We start from the raw sequence: 24,409 nt of genomic DNA on the forward strand, positions 1-24,409 counted from the left end.
AGCACATGCGTGTCTGTGTGCTCCACATGGTAACATGTCCATTTTCTGTTGGCAGAATAGATGTCACACGAACTGCACAATGATGTGATGCGTGTGACATCAGTGTCACAGGTACCAGAGTAAACACAGGTCACATGAAAATAAAGAATTTTTATACTTACCTGCTGTTGCTTCCGAGCCCACTCATTATGCTCATGAATATTCACTGCACTGACCAAGGACCCAAAAGTAACAGCAGCGCCAGAGACAGGTAAGTATACCAGCTCATGCTGTTTGTGTGTTATCCGGATGTCACATGAATAGCACAGAGACATCACACGTAACACACACACACGGATACACAAACATATACACATTCACCACGGACTGTGCAAAACGTTCGTCGTTGCACTGATGTGTGAAGGAGGCCTAATTCAGGGGTTGACTCCTGTGCAAGAATAGCACATGGCCCCCTTTTTGGATTAATGATAAAAGCTGCTTGCTGCTTTGGCAGTGGAAATTGGCCCCATGACATCTTGGGCCCCTGTGAGGCTGTACAGGTTACACCAATAGTATGTCCACGTCGCTATATTCATTACAGTCAGATTTGAAAAAGCTGTTATTAATACATTTCTTATTTGGTAATTTTTCAAGTAGGAAATATATTTTTTTTCTTCAGTAGAAATTGAGTATTTTAATAATTGTATTATAAGGCTATGTGCACACGTTGTAGATTCTTCATGTTTTGGCAGGAAAAAGGCTGCAGCAAAAAAGTGCAGCTTTGCCGTGATTTGCCGCTTGTTTATGCATTCTTTTCATTGCTTTCAATGGTGAAAATACAGGGAAAAAAACGCAAAGAATTAACTATTGCAGATTTTTTTTGCAAGGGAAAAATCCTCAACATGTGCACAACACTTCAGGATTCTCATAGACTTTGCTGACATCAGGATATTCTTACAGATTTGTAAAAATCTTCAAGAAAAAATCCCAGCAAAAAAAGTGGCAAAAATGCACCGTGTGCACACAGCCTTATTACATAACGCAATAGTATATGTTAAAATAAACAACCATGTAATGTATCAGAGAATTTTTTCTTCTTTCTCGTCCTGGACAGATCTTTCACTTTCACTTACCGCCTTTACTAAATTTTTTCAAGCGTTTGTTAAAGGGGTCTTCCCATTCATTGCACAAGTGATGATGACTCGCCCACCCCAGGGCTATGGGACACCCGGTGCCGGGCTGGACTAGTCCGGTGGTAGTCAGTGGTGGCTGGGCCCGGCTCCGTGGCCCTGGTGGGTGTCAGTAGAATATGTGGCTTGCTTGTTAATGGTTGTGTTCGTGACGCCACCTGTGGTATGCGGCTAATAAGCCGCCGCTGCTGTGTGAGGCCTCCGGGATGATATTATGGCAGCTATGATGGTACTGCTCCCCACAGGTGGAGCAATGCCCGGGGCACAGTTGGTGCTTGTGAAAGTCTATGGTGCTGTGTGACTAACACGGTGCAGGGCCGACAGGCGAGGAAAGAACCAGGCACAAACAACAGTCTCTTTACCTTTTCCTCTTTTACTCTGGGAACAGTCCAGTCCTGGGAGACCGTTACAGGTGGTGATGGGGATCCGGTCGGCCTGGAAGTACTTGGGGTGATCTTTCTGGCCAGCTGAGTATGAGGCCTACTCCTGTACCTTTCTTGGTGATGATAGGACCCTGCTTCTCTGAATCCAGCAATGGCCCTCTTCGCTGCTGGGACCAATAGCACGTCCCTTCCCTCTGTAGGTGGCTGCGCAGGCCCACTCCCTGGTGCTTCTCCGCTGGGGTCCACACCGGGCCCTGATGCTGCAGCTGTACCTTGGATGTGTCTGGGCCAGGGGCTTGCAGCTCCCCTGCCCTTCGGATTCGGCTACCAGGGACGGATTTTATACCCTGGCAACCACAGACTCCGATGTCCGAGTCTTCTCTGCTGCCTCTCAGCTACTCCTGCTTCTCTGGGCCAAACTGCTCCAGCTCTAGGCCCCAGATTCACAGGACAGCTCACTCTGTGTCTGTTCACTTCTGCTGCTCCCTACAGACTAACTAACTCCTCCCCCAGGTCAGGCTTAAGGAAGCTCCCTGAAACTTCAGGTTCAGAGCTCCCCCTACTGGCCTGAGGGAGAAACTGCGGTGGATGTTAACTTACTGGCCAGTAGATTTCCCCATTACCTCCAGGCTCAGCATTAACCCTCAGGAGGGCAATGCCGTTGTGGCGACCAGGTCCTAGGGCGCCACACTCCCCCTTAGTTAAATTCAGTACTCCCGGACTGTAGAAACAAAACATAACATGTCATACATTTCATCCCAATATGGGAGGCACATTCTCTTTAACGTTACAATCTTAAACATTTCTATAAGAGTCCAGTGTGGCTCCCTGCCGGGTGTCCATTACACTGCTCCATGGGGGACCCGCCGCGATCAAACCCCCAACGTAGGCTCTGGGCGTGCGTCAGAGCATTGATGACCCCACTCTATGCACGCCGGACGGGTTTTTCTTCAGGGGTGTTTGAGCACACTGGTGCTAACTATGAACAATTTAGGTGTTGGCCACCCATAGTCCAGTGGCCCAATTGTCCATTTTCGCAATCAAAGAAAAAGAAAACATTTTGTGCACAACATGACAGACATTTTGCATAACTATTTACACTCTAATAAGTACTCTTTACTTTATACAGTAGACTCCCTATACCTTAGAGGGGGTTGTCCCCGAGTGCTGCGCTGGGACCTACGTAGCTCTGGTGTTTGCCCCTGACTACGTGGTACGTCTTCTATCTCAGCACTACAGGTGGGCCTAACCCCAATAGGTAAGCGTGATGGTTGCCTTTGTGGTCCAGGAGTCGCCAAGGGTATGACAGGTTCACCACTGACAGGGGGTTGATCCTCCTGTTCCACTGCTGGCGTGTCATCTCGTGCTGGAGCGGACGATTCTTTAGGTGGATCCGGAACCTTTTCTGTTTCTGGCTCGACCAACTGCGGAAACGCCAAAACTGGTACCACTATGGCATTGTTGATTCGGGTCCAAGTTTTGGGGAACTTCCCAAGGATGGTTTGAATCATCTCCCCTTCTTTCTCTTGACTTTGGGGACTTCCTTGTACTCCTTCTATTTCTCTTTGGATTCGGCACCGTTCAGGGCACGCTTTCAGGCAGTCTCGGGAAATTGCTTGACAGGTCTTGCCTTCATCTTTGCTTATGAGGCATACCTTACTATTGTCAAAGTTGGAGGGGATAATGGTGTAGGGCTCGTTTTCCCACTGATCATCCAACTTATGCGTCTTCCGCTTCTTCTTGAGGACTTGTTCTCCAGGTGCTAAGGGAGTTGCTGGGGCTGTTTGATTGTAATGCTGTTCTTGTCTCGTTCTTGCTTGAGACAGGCTCCTTTCCACGCACTCCTGGACCTTACGGTACCGCTGCTGCCGTTCTGCATCCCAATCCTCTATTTCTTGAACCGCCTCAGGCGACACAGTCCCCATCTCAAAGTCTACAGGCAACTTGCCTGGTCTGGCTCGCATCAGGTAAGCGGGGCTGCAGTTGGTCGAATTCACTGGGATGTGGTTGTACAAGTCTACCAGATCTGGCAACTTTTCTGGCCATTGGTTCCTCTCTTCCAGCGGTAGGGTCTTCAGCATATCAATAACCACATGGTTCATTTTCTCGCACAGTCCATTGGTCTGGGGGTGGTACGGTGTGGTTCGAATTTTCTTACAACCGTACATGTTACAGAACTCTTGGAACACTTCAGCCTCGAATGCAGGACCCTGATCCGTCAGTACCCTTTCCGGATAGCCGTGCGGTCGACAAAAGGATGCCTGGAACGCTCTAGCTGCCGTCCTGGCTGTCTGGTCCTTCACAGGCACTACTACCAGGAAACGAGAGTAATGGTCCACAATGGTGAGGGCGTACACATAGCCTGACCGGCTTGGTGTTAACTTCACGTGGTCCAGGGCCACCAACTCCAGGGGCTGCTTCGTGACAATTGGCTGTAGGGGAGACCTTTGGCTGGCATCATCCTTCCGCCTCAAGTTACACGGGCCACAGTCTCGGCACCATTTCTCGATCATCTTTCTCATGTGCACCCAGTAGAACCGATCACGGAGTAAGGCCTCCAACTTCTTCCACCCGAAGTGCCCGGCGTTATCATGATACGCTGCTAGGACCATTGGAGCATCCCTCTGCGGAACCACTATCTGCCAGACAAGTTCATTTGTTCGATAGTTGACATATCTCTTGCAGAGCTTGCCCTGGTAGGTGAACAGTCGTCCCCTCTCCTTCCACAGCTGCTGGGCTTCCTCTGGAGCGTCTGGGCCAAGATGGGTCTCAGCTTGCGCTAGCTTCTCTTTGACCAATCGCACGGCCGGGTCACCATTCTGTGTTTCTTCCCAATTATGGTGGAGTAATGGATTGACCGAGACCTCGTGCTGGTTTAAGCGCTTCACTCCCACAGCATGCTCACACTGTGAAACACCCTGGTGATGGAAAGCCGGTAACTCTATCTCTTCGAGTTCATCCAGGTCTTCTCCAGACTCGGGTAAGTGAGGCATTCTGGACAGCGCATCAGCATTGTTATTCTTCTTGCCAGCCCGATACTTGATGGTAAAGTCAAAGTTAGACAGCCGGGCCATCCATCGCTGTTCCATCGCACCTAACTTGGCTGTTGCCAGGTGTGTCAACGGATTGTTGTCCGTGAAGATGGTAAACTTGGCCGATGCCAGATAGTGCTTGAAGCGTTCAGTCACTGCCCACACAATAGCGAGGAACTCCAGCTTGAAGGAACTGTAGTTTTCTGGATTCCTTTCCGTGGGCCGAAGCTTCCTACTGGCGTACGCTATTACCCTCTCTCTGCCTCCCTGTACCTGGGACAGAACTGCTCCCAGTCCCACGTTGCTGGCGTCTGTGTACAGTATAAACGGTTGGCTGTAGTCAGGGTAGGCCAGAATTTCTTCTCCCGTGAGAGCCCCTTTCAGCCGGACAAAGGATGTTTCCAGTTGGCTGCCCCATTCAAATGGAGGGCTCTGCTTCTTAGCCTGCTTCGGCTGGCCCACCAGGAGATCTTGAAGGGGCGCTGCTATCTTGGTGAACCCATCAATGAACCTTCGGTAGTAGCCCACCAGTCCAAGGAACTGCCGCACCTCCTTCACCGTGGTGGGTCTTGGCCAGTCCTTAATTACCGTGACTTTCTCCGGATCAGGTGCCACGCCTTCTGCGCTGACCACATGACCCAGGTACTGTACCTTTGGCTTCAAGAGGTGACATTTGGACGGCTTGATCTTCAGGCCATATTTCGACAAGGACTCAAACACTTCTGCTAAGTGCTTCAGGTGGTCCTCATAAGTCTTGGAGTAGACTATTACGTCATCCAGGTACAGCAGCACGGTTTCGAAGTTGTGGTGGCCCAAGCAGCACTCCATCAACCGTTGGAATGTCCCTGGGGCGTTGCAGAGCCCGAATGGCATACAATTGAACTCACAGAGACCCATTGGTGTCGTGAAGGCAGTCTTCTCCTTGTCCGCCTCTGCCACGGGAACCTGCCAATACCCACTGGTGAGATCCAAGGTGGAGAAATAGTTAGCTGACTTTAAGGCTGTTAGTGACTCCTCTATTCTGGGTAGTGGATAGGCATCTTTATGTGTAATGCGGTTAATTTGCCTGTAATCTACACACATTCTCATTGTACCATCTTTTTTCTTTACGAGCACTAGTGGAGCTGCCCAGGGGCTACAACTATCTCTGATAACCCCAGCCTCCTTCATTTCCCGTAACATTTCCTTGGCACACTGATACTGTGCGGGGGGTACAGGGCGGTATCTTTCTTTAATGGGATGATGATCACCCGTGGGGATTTGATGTTGAACCCCTTTCACCTGCCCAAAATCTAGGGGGTGTTTGCTGAAGACCCGCTCATACTCCTGTACCACCCGGTAAACCCCATGCTTTTGGTGTGAGGGGGTGGAGTCGGTGCCCACATGTAATTTTTGGCACCAGTCTTCCGGCTGCCTCTTGGAGCCATTGTCTTCCGCCTGGTCGGACGGGATCAAGGGTTCCACTGCTTTAATGGTATTGTTGCTGACAGTGTACAATTTTGCCACAGTGGCATACCGGGGCAATTTGGCCTCCTCCTCCCCACAATTCAGGACACGGACGGGCACTCTCCCCTTGCGGACGTCCGCTACCCCTCTGGCTATCAGGACTCCAGGCCTACTGTCTGAATACATTGGTTCTATCAAGGCATGGTAATCCTGACCCTTGAGGCCTATTGCTGCCCGACACCATATCAACATTTCACTTCTTGGGGGTATTACAATGGGGAGGGGGTCACTTACCCTCACACTGCCAATTTCTCCTCCGGCCAGCTCTACCTGCTGCCTCCTCATCAGGGCTCTGATCTCCCTCTGTAGGACACGCTGCTGCCCGGAGCTGGCAGTTTCAGACGCCTGCTGTAACAAAATTATCACTTCGGCAATACAATTTTCTATCACATTTGTACCAAGAGTTAGCAGTGGGTCAGATTCTTTGCGATCAATATCTACAATTATCATCCCCTGACATGGCAATTCCACCCGCCCCACCTTAATGGTTACTTCTTTGTACCCAATCTGAGGTAAGGGCTGACCATTACTGGCCACAATTGTTAAATCATCATCTGGGCCATGGTCAATGTCTGAATCGGCCCAATATCTTTTGTACAGTTTGTGGGGGATGGTTGTTACCTGGGACCCCGTATCCAGGAGGGCATTCAAAGGGATTCCATCCAGCACAATAGGAAGGACCGGTCGTCCTCCCACATACTTGCTACGGCTGGGGGTTGAGCCGGGCTTCCTTACACCTGGGGGTCGGCTCCTGGCCCCAGGCTCGGCCCATTTAAAGGACAGCGTCGTGCAATGTGGCCCGCCTGGTTGCAGTTGCGGCAGATCGGTTGTCCTGTTGAATCGTACCGGTCTGTGTCTCTGCCTCGGGTCGGCGGAATCCTTCTCTGTCGCATCCATGGGACGTCCTCTGGGCTGGAGGCCAACTCGATTTTCGCAGGCGAGGGGGTCATTTGTAGAGACTGCACGGTCTTGGCAAGGGCAGCCACAGTCTTGGTCAGCTCCTGGACCTGTTGTCTGAGCTCCGCAGTGGGATCCTTATCCAGGGACTGCGCCTCAGCCCCTGCAGTGGCTCGTGTTGCAGGCACCACCCCGGGGTACGTGATAGCAGGAGGCCGGAGGGGTACTGGGTCATTCGGCGTAGATTCTCTCAGTACCCTGATGGCCTGGTCCTTAAACTTGGCAAAGTCCAGAGCAGGGTTCTGCAGGACCAGGATACGCAGCTGGGTCCTGTGGGCATCTGACAGGAGCCCCTCTATGAACTGCTCAGTTAGGAGTTTGTCTTCTTCACGTACACTCTCTGGGTCCACCTGTTTAACTGCTTTCAGGGCCTCTTGCAGGTTTAGGGCATAGTCCCTTATGCTGTCTGTGGCCCGCTGCTTGCACCCAAAGAATCTCATCTTTATCTCTGCTGCGGTGCGAGTGTCAAACGTACTCTTTAGCTTGGCCAGTATCTGGGCTGCTGTCCCTTTATCTGTATCAGGCCATGACTTCGCTTCACGCTGGGCTGCGCCGGCTAGCTGTCCCATTAATATGCCCACCTTCTGGCTCTCAGTCAGCGGATACACCCGGAATAAGCTGTGCAGGCTTTCTCTGAAGTCACTCAAGGTATGGGACTCCCCGGAGTATTGCGGCAGCCATTCTGCTCCCGGTATGTATGGCATGGTGATCGGCATTACCGGCGCTACAGTGGGGGCCGGGGCGACGGCGACTGGGATTGCTTCTGCTGGTGCTGCGGCGTCTCGGGCTATGGCAGCCACCTGCCCTCCCTCTGAGTCGGACATCTTCCTCCCCCTTAGTGAACCTTACCAGGCTCCGTTCACTTTTCAAATTTTCTTCCGGGTCGCGCGGGGTTAACAGCGCTCTGCTCTGATGGCGCGCTCCCTTCGCGCTCTTTGTCAGGCACGCCCCCCTTCTTCCTGCGCTCGGCGAGGCTAATGGCGGCGGTGGTCTGCAGCCAGTACACAATCTTTTAAGCACAATTCCGGCAGGCGCACAGTACCCGGTGGGACCGGGCACGAAATCCTGTTCGTGACGCCAAAAGTTGACTCGCCCACCCCAGGGCTATGGGACACCCGGTGCCGGGCTGGACTAGTCCGGTGGTAGTCAGTGGTGGCTGGGCCCGGCTCCGTGGCCCTGGTGGGTGTCAGTAGAATATGTGGCTTGCTTGTTAATGGTTGTGTTCGTGACGCCACCTGTGGTATGCGGCTAATAAGCCGCCGCTGCTGTGTGAGGCCTCCGGGATGATATTATGGCAGCTATGATGGTACTGCTCCCCACAGGTGGAGCAAAGTCTATGGTGCTGTGTGACTAACACGGTGCAGGGCCGACAGGCGAGGAAAGAACCAGGCACAAACAACAGTCTCTTTACCTTTTCCTCTTTTACTCTGGGAACAGTCCAGTCCTGGGAGACCGTTACAGGTGGTGATGGGGATCCGGTCGGCCTGGAAGTACTTGGGGTGATCTTTCTGGCCAGCTGAGTATGAGGCCTACTCCTGTACCTTTCTTGGTGATGATAGGACCCTGCTTCTCTGAATCCAGCAATTGCCCTCTTCGCTGCTGGGACCAATAGCACGTCCCTTCCCTCTGTAGGTGGCTGCGCAGGCCCACTCCCTGGTGCTTCTCCGCTGGGGTCCACACCGGGCCCTGATGCTGCAGCTGTACCTTGGATGTGTCTGGGCCAGGGGCTTGCAGCTCCCCTGCCCTTCGGATTCGGCTACCAGGGACGGATTTTATACCCTGGCAACCACAGACTCCGATGTCCGAGTCTTCTCTGCTGCCTCTCAGCTACTCCTGCTTCTCTGGGCCAAACTGCTCCAGCTCTAGGCCCCAGATTCACAGGACAGCTCACTCTGTGTCTGTTCACTTCTGCTGCTCCCTACAGACTAACTAACTCCTCCCCCAGGTCAGGCTTAAGGAAGCTCCCTGAAACTTCAGGTTCAGAGCTCCCCCTACTGGCCTGAGGGAGAAACTGCGGTGGATGTTAACTTACTGGCCAGTAGATTTCCCCATTACCTCCAGGCTCAGCATTAACCCTCAGGAGGGCAATGCCGTTGTGGCGACCAGGTCCTAGGGCGCCACAATGACTCTTAGGGGTACTTTGCACACTACGACATCGCAAGCCGATGCTTGCGATGCCGAGCGCGATAGTGCCCGCCCCCGTCGCAGCAGCGATATCTTGTGATCACTGCCGTAGCGAACATTATCGCTACGGCAGCTTCACATGCACTCACCTGCCCTGTGACGTCGCTGTGACCGGCGACCCGCCTCCTTCCTAAGGGGGCGGGTCGTGCGGCGTCACAGCGATGTCACACGGCAGGCGGCCAATAGAAGCGGAGGGGCGGAGATGAGCGTGACGTAAACATCCGCCCACCTCCGTCCTTCCGCATAGCCGGCCTGAGACGCAGGATGCCGGTAGGAGATGTTCCTCGCTCCTGCGGCTTCATACACAGCGATGTGTGCTGTCGCAGGGGAACGAGGAACAACATCGTACCGTCGCTGCCGCGCAATTATGAAAATGTCGGACACTACACCGATGATACGATTCCGACGCTTTTGCGCTCGTTAATCGTATCAAAAACACTTTACACACTACGATATCAACAGCGACGCCGGATGTGCGTCACTTTCGATTTGACCCCACCGACATCGCAGCTGCGATGTCGTAGTGTGCAAAGTACCCCTTAAAGGGAATCTGTCATCAGGTTTTGCCACCTATTCTGAGAGCAGCATAACATAGGGGCAGAGATCCTGATTCTAGGGGTGTCCCTTACTGGGCTGCTTAGTGTAATTTTTATAAAATCACTGTTTAATCAGAAGGAGATTATCATTAGAGGACTACTTGGCGTGCTGAAGGTAGTCCAGCATATTCTTGAGCTCTGTATATCTGCTAGATCTGCCGCAGGGAAAACATTGAGTTTGTCAAAATGACAGTGTCAGAATGGGAGCCCAAAATACCCCTTGACCCCCACCCACAAGGTGACCACTCCATCAGCAATCAGAGGGGATTGCAGCAGTCAGATCTGCACAGATCTACCAGTCAAGTGGATAGTTGATAATTTGAAAATCCATTTTTATATGTGGTAAATTTTGTACTCAGTTATGTATGATAAGAATAGTGTCAAAAGTGCTTCATTTACAATGAGAACAATAAAACTACATAATAGATACAATCCCTCAGCTCTTCATTAGTCATCATTTGTAGATTAGGAAATAACTACATGACGTGACGCTAGATTACACAGCACTAAGCCGAATCCTGACTGACCTGTGAGCGAGGGCTTCTGTCAATCAGCCTGTGCTGGAAACACACACTGTGCCGATGTTAATGTGACCTGATCATGGAAAATTACCAGAAGCTTTGTGTATACATTTATCTTGTGTTTTTGAAAGTTTGTGTCATGTAAGGACGAGAAGTGTGCTTTAATACATTAGGATAAATGGATTATTTATCTCTTCAATAAAATACAGCAAATATGAACAAAGTCCTAGCAGAACATTACTGAACAGTAGAAACACATAAGCGGGCTTTACACGCTGCGATCTCGCTAGCGAGATGGCAAGCGATCTTACCCGCCCCCGTCGGTTATGCGACACGTGCATATCGCTGCAAATCGCTGCCCGTCGCGCACAACCTCGCTTATCCCCGTCACATGGACTTACCTGTCCTGCGACGTCGCTCTGGCCGGCAAACCGCCTCCTTTCTAAGTGGGCGGGTAGTGCGGCATCACAGCGACGTCACACAGCAGCCGTCCAATAGAAGCGGAGATGAGCGGGATGTAAACATCCCGCCCACCTCATTCCTTCCGCATTGCCGGTGGAGGCAGGTAAGGAGATGTTCCTCGCTCCTGCGGCTTCACACACAGCGATGTGTGGTGTCGCAGGAACGAGGAACAACATCACTAATTAGAAGAAAACGTTTTTTTATTTTAGGACGACCTCTCCGCGGCAAACGATTTTTGCCGCTTTTGCGATCGTTTAAGGTCGCTCAAAAGTATCACTCGCTGCGATCTCGTTAATGACGCCGGATGTGCGTCACAAACAACGTGATCATGATGATAATTCATTAACGATATCGTAGCATGTAAAGCCCACTATACTCTCATTATCTGTACCTATACAATGTGACTATGGAATAACGAGGGACAGGGTGCTCCTATACTGTCCTTCATGGTATGGGACCGTAGGCTATCCCTAACCTCAGGGTTCCCCTAATAGCGGAGATGCCTGAGTTACATGTGCCTGGCTATTCTCCCAAAGAGATCTAATCTGTTTACCCCTAAGGCCCTGTGCCCACGGGAGCTTGCTTCTGCGGATTTTGCCTCGGAAAACCTGCTCATTTATCTGGATTTTCCAGATAAATCCGCAGGTTTCAGCATGTACAGACACTCCCCATGTTATCCCATGGGACATGGGGAGTGCTGTATCCACGTTGCGCAATATGCGGTTGCGGAATATACTGCGGCTATCCCGCAGCCGCACATAACTGCATGTCAATTATTCCTGCGGAATTACCTGCGGAAATCCCCTGCTTGGTCCCATACTTACCTGCCTTGATAGCAGACACCCGGTCATTTTCCCTCGGTGCACAGGAGCAGGAAGGAGGAGGTGGGCGGGGCCTGCACGAGCTACGGTTATGTGACAGCCGGAGCTAGTTCAGGCCCGCCCACCTTCTCCTTCACAGTGTAAACACAACCAGAGACGGAGAGAAGTGCTGCGTGATGGAGGTATGAGCTCCCCTGTAAGGGGTGGACGGACCCCTGGTGGTGAAGAAGACGTTTTCCCCCCCTGAAGACGCCCCACGCTGTGGTGGCCAGTGGTACTGATATAATGTTATTTGTGGTGTTAGTAATAACCGGTTCCCCCACTAGGTGTCAGGGTGGAGCAGTGGTCCCCATGGGAATAGTGACAGGAAAGAAAGGGGCAGGACAGCCTAGGTGGGGAAGGGAGGGCTCTGAAGCAGAGTGAGAGTAGTAGTTTTGAAGTGACAGTAGAAGAAGAGAGAAGCAACGGGGCAGAGTGTGGGAGTGATACGTGGCAGATAGCCAGAGAGAGAGAGAGAGTGCCTTGACAAACAGAAGTACACGGGTAAGACCCGTATCAGCCAAAGTGCAAGTGTAGACTAAGAAGCAGAAGTATACGGGTAAAGCCTGTAGCAGCCAGAGTACGAGTAGAGACGTAGAAGTATACGGGTAACGCCCGCAGAAGAGGAAAAGAAGTAGTCCCCTGGCAAGAACTGTGTTCTGAAACTGAAGTGTCTGTTTGCTGAAACTGTAAAGAAGAATGGAAGCTACGTTCAATAAAGTGTCTCCTGGTTCACCAGCTGCCTGTCTGTGGCTCTTTACTGAGAGTGGCGAAGTGCCCTGCGGACAGAAAGGGAAAAGTGTCACCGCGAGCCAAGGTACCGACATGCAGGTGCCCCTGCCATCCACACTCTGCCCCACAAACGACACCCCTGTATTAATAGTGACGGTTGGGCCGGGGGTCAGCCTGTCGCACGAAGGGGCCACGAATGCACCCCCCGAGGCGCCCTCTGCCCCCGTTACACCCCGATCACTCAGCACTTGTTCTGCATTGAGGATGCAGTTCCGAAGCCATGGTACTGTATCCTCAATGCAGAATGCCCGCACCATATCCGCAGGACATTCTGCAGCATGGAAACAGACAGAAGTTGTGGTGCGGTTTTCTGGGAGATCCTGCGTAATGTCCTGCGAATATAACCGCAGGACACTTTCCCCCGTGGGCACAGGGCCTAAGGCCCTGTGCCCACGGGAGAAAATACCTACGGTATTTGCCATGGAAAACCTGCGGATTTTCTAGATTTTCCAGATAAATCCACAGGTTTCCGCAAGAACAGACACTCCCCATGTTATCCTATAGGATTTGGGGAGTGCTGTTTCAATGCTGCGGAATTTGCACTTGCAGAAAATGTTGTGGATTTCCCGCAGCCGCAAAGAACTGCATGTCAATTATTCATGCGGACTTTCCTGCGGATTTCCTGCCTTTCTACTATGGAGAAACACAGGGGGAAATCCACAAGAATAATGCTCGAATTCCGTACATTGAACCTGCGGAAATACCTGCAGAAAATTCCGCAGGTATCTTCTCCCGTGGGCACATGGCCTAACAGAAAGAAGGGGCAGAAGTGTGATGGTAACACAGATTAAGACAGACGGGGGAAACCAAAACTCAGACACATTGCAAACTCACAGGAACAAACAATTAGGACAGATGGGGAAAACCTAAACTCCTAACATTGCAAACTCACAGGAACAAACAGTAAGATAATATGGAGAAAAGCAAGGGCAAGAAGGTAGCAACAAAAAGACAATGACGGGTAGCACCCCTGTTAGGGTGAACTCTTAACCAGAGATCACTAGTTGCCTACTGCCTGGCCTAATTGGTGTGGATCAAGTGCATGAGTAAAGAAATCACGCCAGACACAGTCGGATGTAAAATCTCTTCTTGATCACAGTAAAGATGGCACCAAACAGACCGAACAGAAGCCTGCGGCATCTGATATAGGCTAGGGGCGTACACAAGCTCGGATATGCCCACTTAATGGGACAGTTCATTGGCTAGCCAATGGGGAGATCCGTGTTGCTGTTGATGGGCGGGTCTGATGTCAGTGGATGAATCTATGGTGTCATCTGATCTGTGGGTTGGTCCTCTAGCTTGGCCAGTGGGTCTTTTTCTTATATGGTGGTCTTCTTACGTCGCGGGCGGAGGGGGCGCGCTCGCCACGCTCGGGTCTGGGGCTTCTGCTGCTGCTGCTCGGTGGCTCGAGCGGTGGGCCGGACCTGGGGACTCGAGCAGCGCTCCTCACCCGTGAGTGAAAAGGGATGGTTTGGTTGGGGAGAGAGTTTGTGACGCCATCCACGGGACGTGGTGATGATGGCACCACCGCTGCTGGTGATGGGGATCCCAGGAGAGATGGTAGGGAGCAGCTAGGATGTTGTCCCCTCCGTGGGTAGGGGTTGGTGATCATGGGGCCCGATGGTGTAACGGGGAGGCTGGATGGCTGGGGTGCAGGGTTGCAGGGGCAGCGCGGTGCGGTGCCGGTTGGCACTGGTGTACTCACTCAGACAGTCAATGACAGAGTCTTTGGTAAACCAAACGGCCAGATGGACGGGTCCCGCAGCCGGCTGCAGTGTTGTTGTGCTCTCCCCAGACGGCTGATGGTGGCTATCTTTCCCTGCACCTGTTAGAATGTTCAGACTCCTGTGGTTGCCCACCTGTAGTCCGCTCCCCGGCATATAGGTGCCGTAGGAGCCCGTTTTGCCCGCAGGCGCTGGCCCTTGGATCTCTAGCCTGTGGCGGTGGCTGTATATCCTCACAGTGTGGACTGTTGCCTTCTGTCGGGTCTTGGTTGTTGGGAAACCCCTGGGGTTCCTTTCACACTCGGATTTGACTATTGTCGGCGGCTCCAAGCCTTGTCGGGGTCCAATGGCCCTGCCTGTGTGCTTAGCTTCACTCCGCTCTTCGGTTCGGTACCAGCGGGCCAGCGCCCGACCCCGGTCCTACGGTTCTGCAGAGGTCCACTACCTCCTGCAGACGGCCACCACCGTCTGCCAACCTTGCTGTCAGTGCCTGGGCTCCGACCCAGACACTTGCAGTTACTGTCCTCACACTTTCACCGCCAGACTGAACTGACTGCTTTTTCCCGCCTCCAGGCCTGTGAACTCCTCGGTGGGTGGGGCCAACCGCCTGGCTCCGCTCCACCTGGTGTGGACATCAAACTCTGGAGGGAGGCAACAAGGGTTTTTGTCTGACTGTTGTAACTGTCTAGGGTGGGGGTGTGTATGTTGTTATGTCTGTGACTACCTGGCTAGTCCAGGGCGTCACACTCCCCCTTGGTAAAACGCAGACCGTCTGCGGGCTGCCCGTCCACCACCAGTTTTATTTTTTTTTTTCTGTAAAAGATAAATTATCAGGTAAACATTCAACATAAGTATATTTGTAGTTCTTCCCTTGCGGGAGGCTCGGTACTTTAACGTTTCAAAACATATAAAACATTTTTATTACTGACGGACAGGTTCATGGTCATCCGCTCCCCCACCCAAGCAACCTAACCCTTGATGCTGCCCCTAAGAAACGGGCAGCACCCCTCTTCCCCAGTCCTGGTCCAGGTTACCCGAGCGGGAACGGGTACGGTGTCTCGCACCCGGCTGTCACTTCAGGGGACCCAACATCCAGGGGGGACCCCTGACCCCCGGAGGATGGCCACCGGTCCCGGTGGTGGCCGGACCCCAGCCTTCTCCGCTGCGGGTCCCTCCTTCAATCTGCCTCTCCGGAGGCGGCACGGAAAGGAAAACGGCCCACAAACTATTTACAAACCCACAAGTTCGTGGGTGGCCTGCCAGTTCTCGGCCATGTCCATGAGCAGTTTCTCATGTGGGCTGTGAAAACACACTGATGGTCCCAACGGGGACAACTTGTCTTACAACGGATGGCAATCAGGTGAGACTTTGGTGATTGGTTAGTGTTCATTCAACTGAAAACAGGGTGCTGAGGGTCCCAACGGGGACAACTTGGTCCTTTTTGGACAGTTACTGCAGCTCCCCCTCCGATGCAGACCCAACCCCCGCCTCAAACATCTCCAATACACAGCAGGCGTGGTGGGAGAGAGCCATCCGATATCCGTTCCCACCGCTCTGCGGGACATACATGGCTACCGGGGCGCTACCATTGAGAAGGCTTTCATCTGCGTCCTCTGAGCTGGAGACCGGTTCTGTGTTGGGCCCGGAATCATTATCATCCGTGTCCGCACCAGGCGGGTTGCCGCCAGCTGCCACAGTCTCCGGGCCCGCCACTCTTTCAGCCACCTCGACCTCCGGGTCTTCCAGCATCGGCACTTCAGGTTATGCTGTCGCTGCAGGGGGCCGCAAGCCAGACGGACCAGCAGCGGTGGGGCATGCAGGCATTGGAGGAGGAGGCAGTATGGGGGCCAGGGGTAAACCGGGTCCCTCAGCCGCAACGGCCGGTCCCTCAGGGACATAGGGGCGTGGGTCACTCACCAGCTCCTCCATCATGGCCTCCATCCGCACGCCCCGGCGACCGCAGCTAACTCCTCCACCTCCGCGGTCCACTGCTCCATCAGGCGGCGTATCTGGTTCCGGTGGTGCTGACAGATCTCCGCCATTCGGGCCCTTATCCACGCCGCTGTTCCGGGCACCGGCTCCAAGCCCTCAGGTCGTGCAGACAGGGTGGACACGCTCATCGCGGGTTCCAGGAACAATACTGGTATGGAGTCCTGGCGTCCCCGCTTCTTATGCCCTCGGTTACATGAGGCAGGCCTTCACCCGCCCCCCCTTTGGTTCTCTCTAGCACTCCTCTTTGGGGGCGGGGCCTCACTTTCGCACCTTCCCTGCTCGGGGAAGACGCTGGAGCGGGAAATCTTCGCGCCAAAGATGGCGGCGCTTCAAATTTTTCGGCCGGACGCCGCCGGTGGGGACTGCAAGGCGCACTTCTACCGGTAGGTAGATCGGTTCTATCCTGTTCACAGCGCCAAGTTGTCGCGGACGGAGGGGACGCGCTCGCCACGCTCGGGTCCGGGGCTTCTGCTGCTCGGTGGCTCGAGCCGTGGGCCGGACCCGGGGACTCGAGCAGCGCTCCTCACCCGTGAGTGAAAAGGGATGGTTTGGTTGGGGAGAGAGTTTGTGACGCTACCCACAGGACGTGGTGATGATGGCACCACCGCTGCTGGTGATAGGGATCCCGGGAGAGATGGTAGGGAGCAGCTAGGATATTGTCCCCTCCGTGGGTAGGGGTTGGTAATCCCGGGGCCCAATGGTGTAACGGGAGGCTAGATGGCTGGGGTGCAGGGTTGCAGGGGCAGCGCGGTGTGGTGCCGGATGGCACTGATGTAGTCACTCAGACAGTCAATGACAGAGTCTCTGGTAAACCAAATGGCCGGATGGACGGGTCCCGCAGCCGGCTGCAGTGTTGTTGTGCTCTCCCCAGACGGCTGATGGTGGCTGTCTTTCCCTGCACCTATTAGAATGTTCTGACTCCTGTGGTTGCCCACCGGTAGTCCGCTCCCCAGCGTGTAGGTGCCGTAGGAGCCCGTTTTGCCCATAGGTGCTGACCCTTGGATCTCTAGCCTGTGGCGGTGGCTGTATATCCTCACAGTGTGGACTGTTGCCTTCTGTCGGGTCTTGGTTGTTGGGAAACCCCTGGGGTTCCTGTCACACTCGGATTTGACTATTGTCGGCGGCTCCAAGCCTGGTCGGGGTCCGATGGCCCTGCCTGTGTGCTTAGCTTCACTCTGCTCCCCGGTTCGGTACCGGCGGGCCACCGCCCGACCCTGGTCCTACGGTTCTACAGAGGTCCACTACCTCCTGCAGACGGCCACCACCGTCTGCCAACCTTGCTGTCAGTGCCTGGGCTCCGACCCAGACACTTGCAGTTACTGTCCTCACACTTTCACCTCCAGACTGAACTGACTGCTTTTTCCCGCTTCCAGGCCTGTGAAATCCTTGGTGGGTGGGGCCAACCGCCTGGCTCCGCCCCACCTGGTGTGAACATCAGACTCTGGAGGGAGGCAACAAGGGTTTTTGTCTGACTGTAACTGTCTAGGGTGGGGGTGTGTATGTTGGTATGTCTGTGACTACCTGGCTAGTCCAGGGCGTCACACTTACATATAGATATTCCTTGTATTCCAGGTAAGGTGTGGAAAACAGGAAATGGCAGCCATCTTTAAATCTGTGTCATGTGTATGATCTGAGAACTGAATTATGTAAGGCAAATCGACATATTTCCCACAATCCCGTCAAGAGGTTAATTAAGTATTTAATTCAATAGCTCTCCTCAACACCCCTACCTCTCACAGCAATAATGCACAACAACCACCAATAAGTCTGGATCACAACTAGGGTTGAGCGGATCCGGACTGTAAAAGTCCGTATCCGCACAGTTAAAAAGATGCCCGGGTGCCAGACCTGGGCCCAGGATTCCGGCTGCGTGATCCAACACTGGGGAAATTAAAGGGAAAATAAAAAAAAACAAGAATTAAGCGAGAGTTTCATACTTACAGTGACTGAGTGTCATGGCGACAAACTGCTTCAGGGTCACGCATTCACTTCCTGTACTGCGCATTAGGCTCATCGCATACACACAGCTTTCCCCGTCCACCGGTCGTCTTGTCGTCTGTGATTGTTTGCAGTCAGACGTGCCTCCAGCTTGTGACAGTGTCTGCCTGCAGTTATCGCTCAGCGCAGCTCAGTCAAAGTCTACACTCACAGCTGGCGGTCGTGTTCTATTGCTGCTCGCTGTGAGATGTAGCAGATCTTCGTGTGGATTACATTGGATGGACAGGTCTGTTAGGGGTTAATAAAGTGGTGAAGGTCGGTGTGTTTTTGTATTTTATTCCAAATAAAGGATTTTTCTCTGTGTTTGTGTTTATTTACTTTTATTTGCAGGTTTGGGATGCAGGTATCTCATAGACGCCTGTGCCATCATTAACCTAGGGTTTAGTAGCAGCTGTGCGCTGTTATTAACCCCTCATTACCCTAATTGTCACCGGGCAATGGGAAGAGCCGGTAAAGCTCCGGGATTGTCATATCTAATAGATGCGGCAATACCGGGCGGCTGCGGGCTGAGAATACCAGTCCCCAGCTGGCATTATCTTGGCTGGGTATCAAAATTGGGGGGGACCACACGTCGTTTTTTTTTTTATTATTTATTGAAATAATAATAATAAAAAAATAATAAAAAAAAAAAGCTGCATGCGGTTTCTCTTAGGAATCACACTTGCGAGGGACTCGTGTGAGTCTCGCGTCGGCAGCATGTATTTATATACCTGCACGCTTCTGTCAGGAGAGTGTGCAGCTGCCAGGTGATGTCATGCGAATCCCTCGCACGTGTCACTCTGGGCTATGGATACACAGCACATATGAAGCCTGACAGCTGTGGGCTGCAGCCGCGAGCTTTATCTGTGCTGGCATCAGAATATGGGGCACCCTGCACTGATTGTTTTATTTATTTATTTTATACCACCATATTGACCTGCAGACACATGCACTGCTTTCCCCACCCACCGGCCGTTCTAGTGCCCCTGATTGGTTGCAGTCAGCTGACACGCTGCCACTCAGGGTGGGGGCGTGTCTAACTTCAACCTATTACACGCGCCGGTGGGCGGGCAAAGAAGTGAATAGTCAATTGTCAGCTCCGGAAGGGAAACCGTGACCCGGAAGGAGTATGCCGCCATGGCACAGCCTCAGTGAGTACACCGTGCATGCTCCTACCCCTATCACTTACACCAATGTTTTTAATCTATGGATTCTGGTCCCCATAGACTTATATGGGTACCGGATCCCGTGGCGGATCGGTGTTTTTTTTTAATTGAGCAGTGGTCGGTCACGTTTTTTTGCGAGTCCGAGAAGCTCTAATCACAACCCCTCACCAGACCAGTATAGGTAAACGATAGCTGGCATTAATGACATAGTCCAGCCAGCATATATAGGAGGGGAGCAGATGTGATTGACTCCTCCACAACATGTGATCAAAGAGACTAACAAGCAGCCTAGCACAGATTAAAGGGGGCTTTACACGCTACGATATCGTCAATGTTTTGTCGTCGGGGTCAAGTTGTTAGTGACGCATATCCGGCGTCATTAACAATATCGCAGCGTGTGACACTGACCAGCGACCTTAAGCGACCTCAAAAATGGTGAAAATCGTTCACCATGAAGAGGTCGTCCCAAATTCAAAAATCGGTAAGGGTTGTTTATCCAGGTGGGTCATCGCTCATGCGGCAGCACACATCGCTGTGTGTGACACCGCAGGAGCGAGGAACGTCTCCTTACCTGCCGCCGGCCATAATGCGGAAGGAAGGAGGTGGGCAGGATGTTACGTCCTGCTCATCTCCGCCCCTCCGCTTTGATTGGCCGGCCGCTTAGTGACGTTGTGGTGACGTCGCTGTGATGCCGAACGTCCCTCCCCCTTGAAGGATTGTTCGGCAGTCACAGCGCCGCCGCCGACCAGGTAAGTATGTGTGACGCTGCCGTAGCGATAATGTTTGCTACGGCAGCGATCACAAACAATCGCATGCACGACGGGGGCGGGTACCTACACGCTCGCTATCGCTACAAATTGCTAGCGATATCGCTACCGTGTAAAGCCCCCTTTTCTCTTGCTAGCCTGCTTAAGCCTGTGAGTCGACGCCCGAGTCTGTCTGCGCTGATCACAGACCTCAGAGAAGTTAGCAGACAGTGTCAGAATCTTAAGTTTCCACAGATCATGATGCCGCCATGACAGTTGGTGATGCTTGCAAAAATCTCCTTGTGACTGGTGAAGCCTATCTGTACACAAATGTGCACTAGCACGTTTTTTTCTTGTAGCTCATCACAGACCACCCAATTATATCTATTTGACAATCATCCCAGAATCTGATCTATATTTTTTAGACTGTGAGCCCTCGCGGGCAGGTTCATCTCTCCTCCTGTACTGGTCTTTACCTTGTATTGTTCATGAATATTGTACTTGTCCCTATTATGTATACCCCTTTTCATATGTAAAGTACCATGTAATTAATGTTACTATGATAATAAATAATAATAATAATAATGATCATTCTACAGTCTAAATATCCAATATAATAGACGGGAAGCTCTTTTTAAGAGGCAATGGACCCCCTTACCTATTGGATGTTTTGCAGATGCACAGGTTGCATATATAGCATGGTATTATTTTTTTTCCATTATACATGGCTTAGAAACACTTTTGTAATGTATAACATACCCTCAATAAACTGAGCCCTAAACAAAATATCAATAATTATTTAAATACTGAATTATTAGACTTAGCATTTGTCCACTACAGACCTGTCGTTGACCGCTGGGCTATCAGAAAAATCCCTTTTGTTTTGGCATAGCATAACTTTTTTTTGCTAGCAGAAGTAGAATTATTTTTACGTGTCAGAATGATGGATTTTTACTGTATGTGCGTAAAAGGAGGATAATTATGTGATGGAGATTTATATGTTTCCCAAAGGAGGCTGCTTGTCAGAAGTAAGAGGTGAATGGCCACTGGGAACATCAGGCATCTCTTGGAGATAAGTCTTCCTGTAGCGCTTCCCTATTTAAGACACTAGACCTGCCAAACGTATGGGTGACTGATGTCAATCATGGCATGTGTGGGAATAAGAACTGTGGGCCAAACTGCTCTAAAGAATAGAGTAGCTGTATACAAGCATTTACGGGGCACAATTGACCTTTCACATCATACAAGAGCATCTCAATAAGAATATCATCAAAAAGTTAATTTATTTCAGTAATTCAATACAAAAAGGGAAACGCATATTATATAGTCATTATATGAGTCATTTACACACAGAGTGATCTATTTCAAGTGTTTATTTCTGTTAATGTTGATAATTATGGCTTACAGCCAATGAAAACCTAAAAGTCATTATCTCAGGAAATTAGAATAATTAGCACAAAACACCTGCAAAGGCTTCCTAAGAGTTTAAAATGGTCCCTTAGTCTGGTTCAGTAGGCTGCACAATCATGGGGAAGACTGCTGACTTGACAGATGTCCAAGAGGCAGTCATTGACACACTCAACAAGGAGGGTAAGGCTGCTTTCACGCTACGTCTTTTTAACATGCGTCCTGAATGGTTTTTTGCTGCAAAAGCGGATCCTGCTTTTACAGCAAAAAATGCATGCAGACGCATGTCTTTTTTTGCAGGATCCTGTCACTGGATGTTTAGGGGCGGGCATTGGAGTCATGTGATCGGGAGTGGGGGGAACTAAACGTGCCAGACTGGGAGCCGGCATCTGACAGCTGCGAGGCTCGTAACCAAGGTAAACATCGGGTATATTTGCTTGGATACCCGATATTTACTTTGGTTACGAGCGTCTGCAGCTGCTAGGAGCCGGGCTCCCTGCACACGTTACCAACGTAAACATCGGGTAACTAAGATAAGTGGTTACCCAATGTTTACCTTGGTTACGAGTGTCCGCAGCTCTCAGGTGGTGGAGAGGGAGGGGGAGAGACAGAGAGAGAGGGGGAGAGAGATAGACTGATCACGGGGCTGGTTTCTGTGCATGCTCAGTAGAGCAAGCAGGATCCTGCCTATCAGCACGTCAGCGTTCACATGCGTTTGCGTGCTGTTTAGTCAGGATCCAGCAATTTGCAGAAGTTGGACGCAGCTCAAAAACGCTACAAGTAGCGTTTTTGAAAGATGTTAAAAAAATGCAAGTGGCTGGATCCTCACTATAACTCACGCAAACGCAGGTGAACGCATGTTAACGCAAGTCCATTGCAAATGCATTGAAATGAAAACGCATTTGCACTGGATCCGTTTCTGCGTAAAAAAAAACGTTCAGGACGCATGTTAAAAAGACGTGGTGTGAAAGCAGCCTAAGCCACAAAAGGTCATTGCTAAAGAAGCTGGCTGTTCACAGAGTGCTATATCCAGGCATATTAATGTACAGTTGAGTGGAAGCAAAAAGTGTGGTAGAAAAAGGTGAACAAACAACCGGGATAACTGCAGCCTTGATAGGATTGTTACGAAAAGGCTTAAAACTTTTTGAGGATATTCTAATTTATTGAGATGCACCTGTAGTTGAGCCTAGTGTCCTCTCCTCATCCTGCTACCTTATACCTTTTATACAGGTCTTAACTCTAAACCTCTCACCTTGTCCACTCACTTTACAAGAGCATATGTAATTATCTGATTTTCCATTATAGAATTACGCTTATTTTCAGTTTGTACATGTAGATCTAATAGCAGCTGATTCCTGGGATAAGGTAGATCATTGTTTCTATACCTCTTAAATTTTACCACAGAAGCGCGAGTCTGACAAGACAGGCAATGTATTCAGTGTAGCTGCTACTGACGCTCAATAGAAGTTGATTCCGAGAAGTGTTTCTGACCAGAACCTACTTTAATGCGGAGAGCTGAATTAAGGCCAGACTATGCACAGTATATTAAGTTACAGTCATGATAAGCAGAGGGAATTTCCCAACGGGAGCCCGGACAAATGCGTCACTAGCATATATTATATGGCAGTAAGAAAATGCAATTATCAATGGTCATGACTGCATGAATCCACTCATTGTTAGTGAAGTCTGCTTGACTGAGAAGCTGGAATAACCTTTGGATTGAGTGTACAACTTAACCTCGTTGTGGAGAAGCAATCGAACAGCTGACAAGGCTTTTTTTCCAGAAGATGCCAGACATGAACTAAAAGTCTAGAAGAAATTGGCACAATGTGAAGTGCTGTGTTGTAAAAACTGTGGGTTGGCTCCAAGGTAGAGATAGGAGACTCAATTTGCAGGAACCTGGTCCATGGGCCAAGTCTGTCATCTGTAACCAATGAATGGGAGGCCTGCAAATCTCATTATCTCCTGGCTTTCATAGTTCTTCCTTTGATAAGCAGAGCTCACACAATGTCATATGGGTGTCACTCCAGAACCAGTCCGGCTAATCAAAAGAAGAGCCAAAATGCTTGAAGGTTTGTAGATTTGCAGACTTCCCTTTCAAAGATTACCAACCTGGCCCATGAACCAGATTCCTGTGACTTGTTTCTCACATCTTTATTCCCAGGGGAATGTATATCGGCCCCCCAACAAGTAGGTGTCAGGGGCAGATCACTAAAAAAAGAGATTCATACCCCAAGTTGTCTAAATCAACAAGTTTAGTACTTCACTAAACAGAGGGTTCCACAGAATACAAGAATAGATCACGGGATGGCCCTCCACAAGAAACCCTTGGCACTCCCAGATATACCCACAAGCTAGCCACTTTACCTGGTTTTAAGGCCACATACACATTAAAAGAAACTTGAATGAATGTGCTGACTTCAGCTGGACTAGTTAACCATCTGATCTGTATAAGGCTTTCTGGACATCGTCTGTCAAGGTAAAAAAGGATTACCAATTGTTTTCAGGGAAGATAACCTACTGGCAGAGATTTGTGTCAGCAGCTGTCTCCTCTCTCCCTGATTTCTATTAAGCCATTCTCCCAGCCACCAGTCCCATTACGTGTATGGTGATAATGGACCCAATGGAGCTGTTACCACGGGGGGGGGGGGGGGGGACCTCACATGCAGTCCCAGGTGAGGGGCTTGGCCTCGGGAAAATACCTCCATCAACACACAGTTAACTTTGGGGGTTGGTTCCAAGGGGCTGCTTGGGGTGGTTAGGACACTGACGAGGAGATGGGAGTTGTTGCCGGCTAGAGCCGGATGTTCTTGCTATGGTGATGCTATCAGTCATCTGGAGGAGAACAGGCTGTGACTGCAGACCATACCAGCAGGAAAGCTGTATGCCAACCAAAATTTGGGAGACAGTGGGTATCTCCTTGTAAGGGGGCAGT

The sequence above is a fragment of the Anomaloglossus baeobatrachus genome, chromosome 1, assembly GCF_048569485.1.
Source record: "Anomaloglossus baeobatrachus isolate aAnoBae1 chromosome 1, aAnoBae1.hap1, whole genome shotgun sequence".
NCBI lineage: Eukaryota > Metazoa > Chordata > Amphibia > Anura > Aromobatidae > Anomaloglossus > Anomaloglossus baeobatrachus.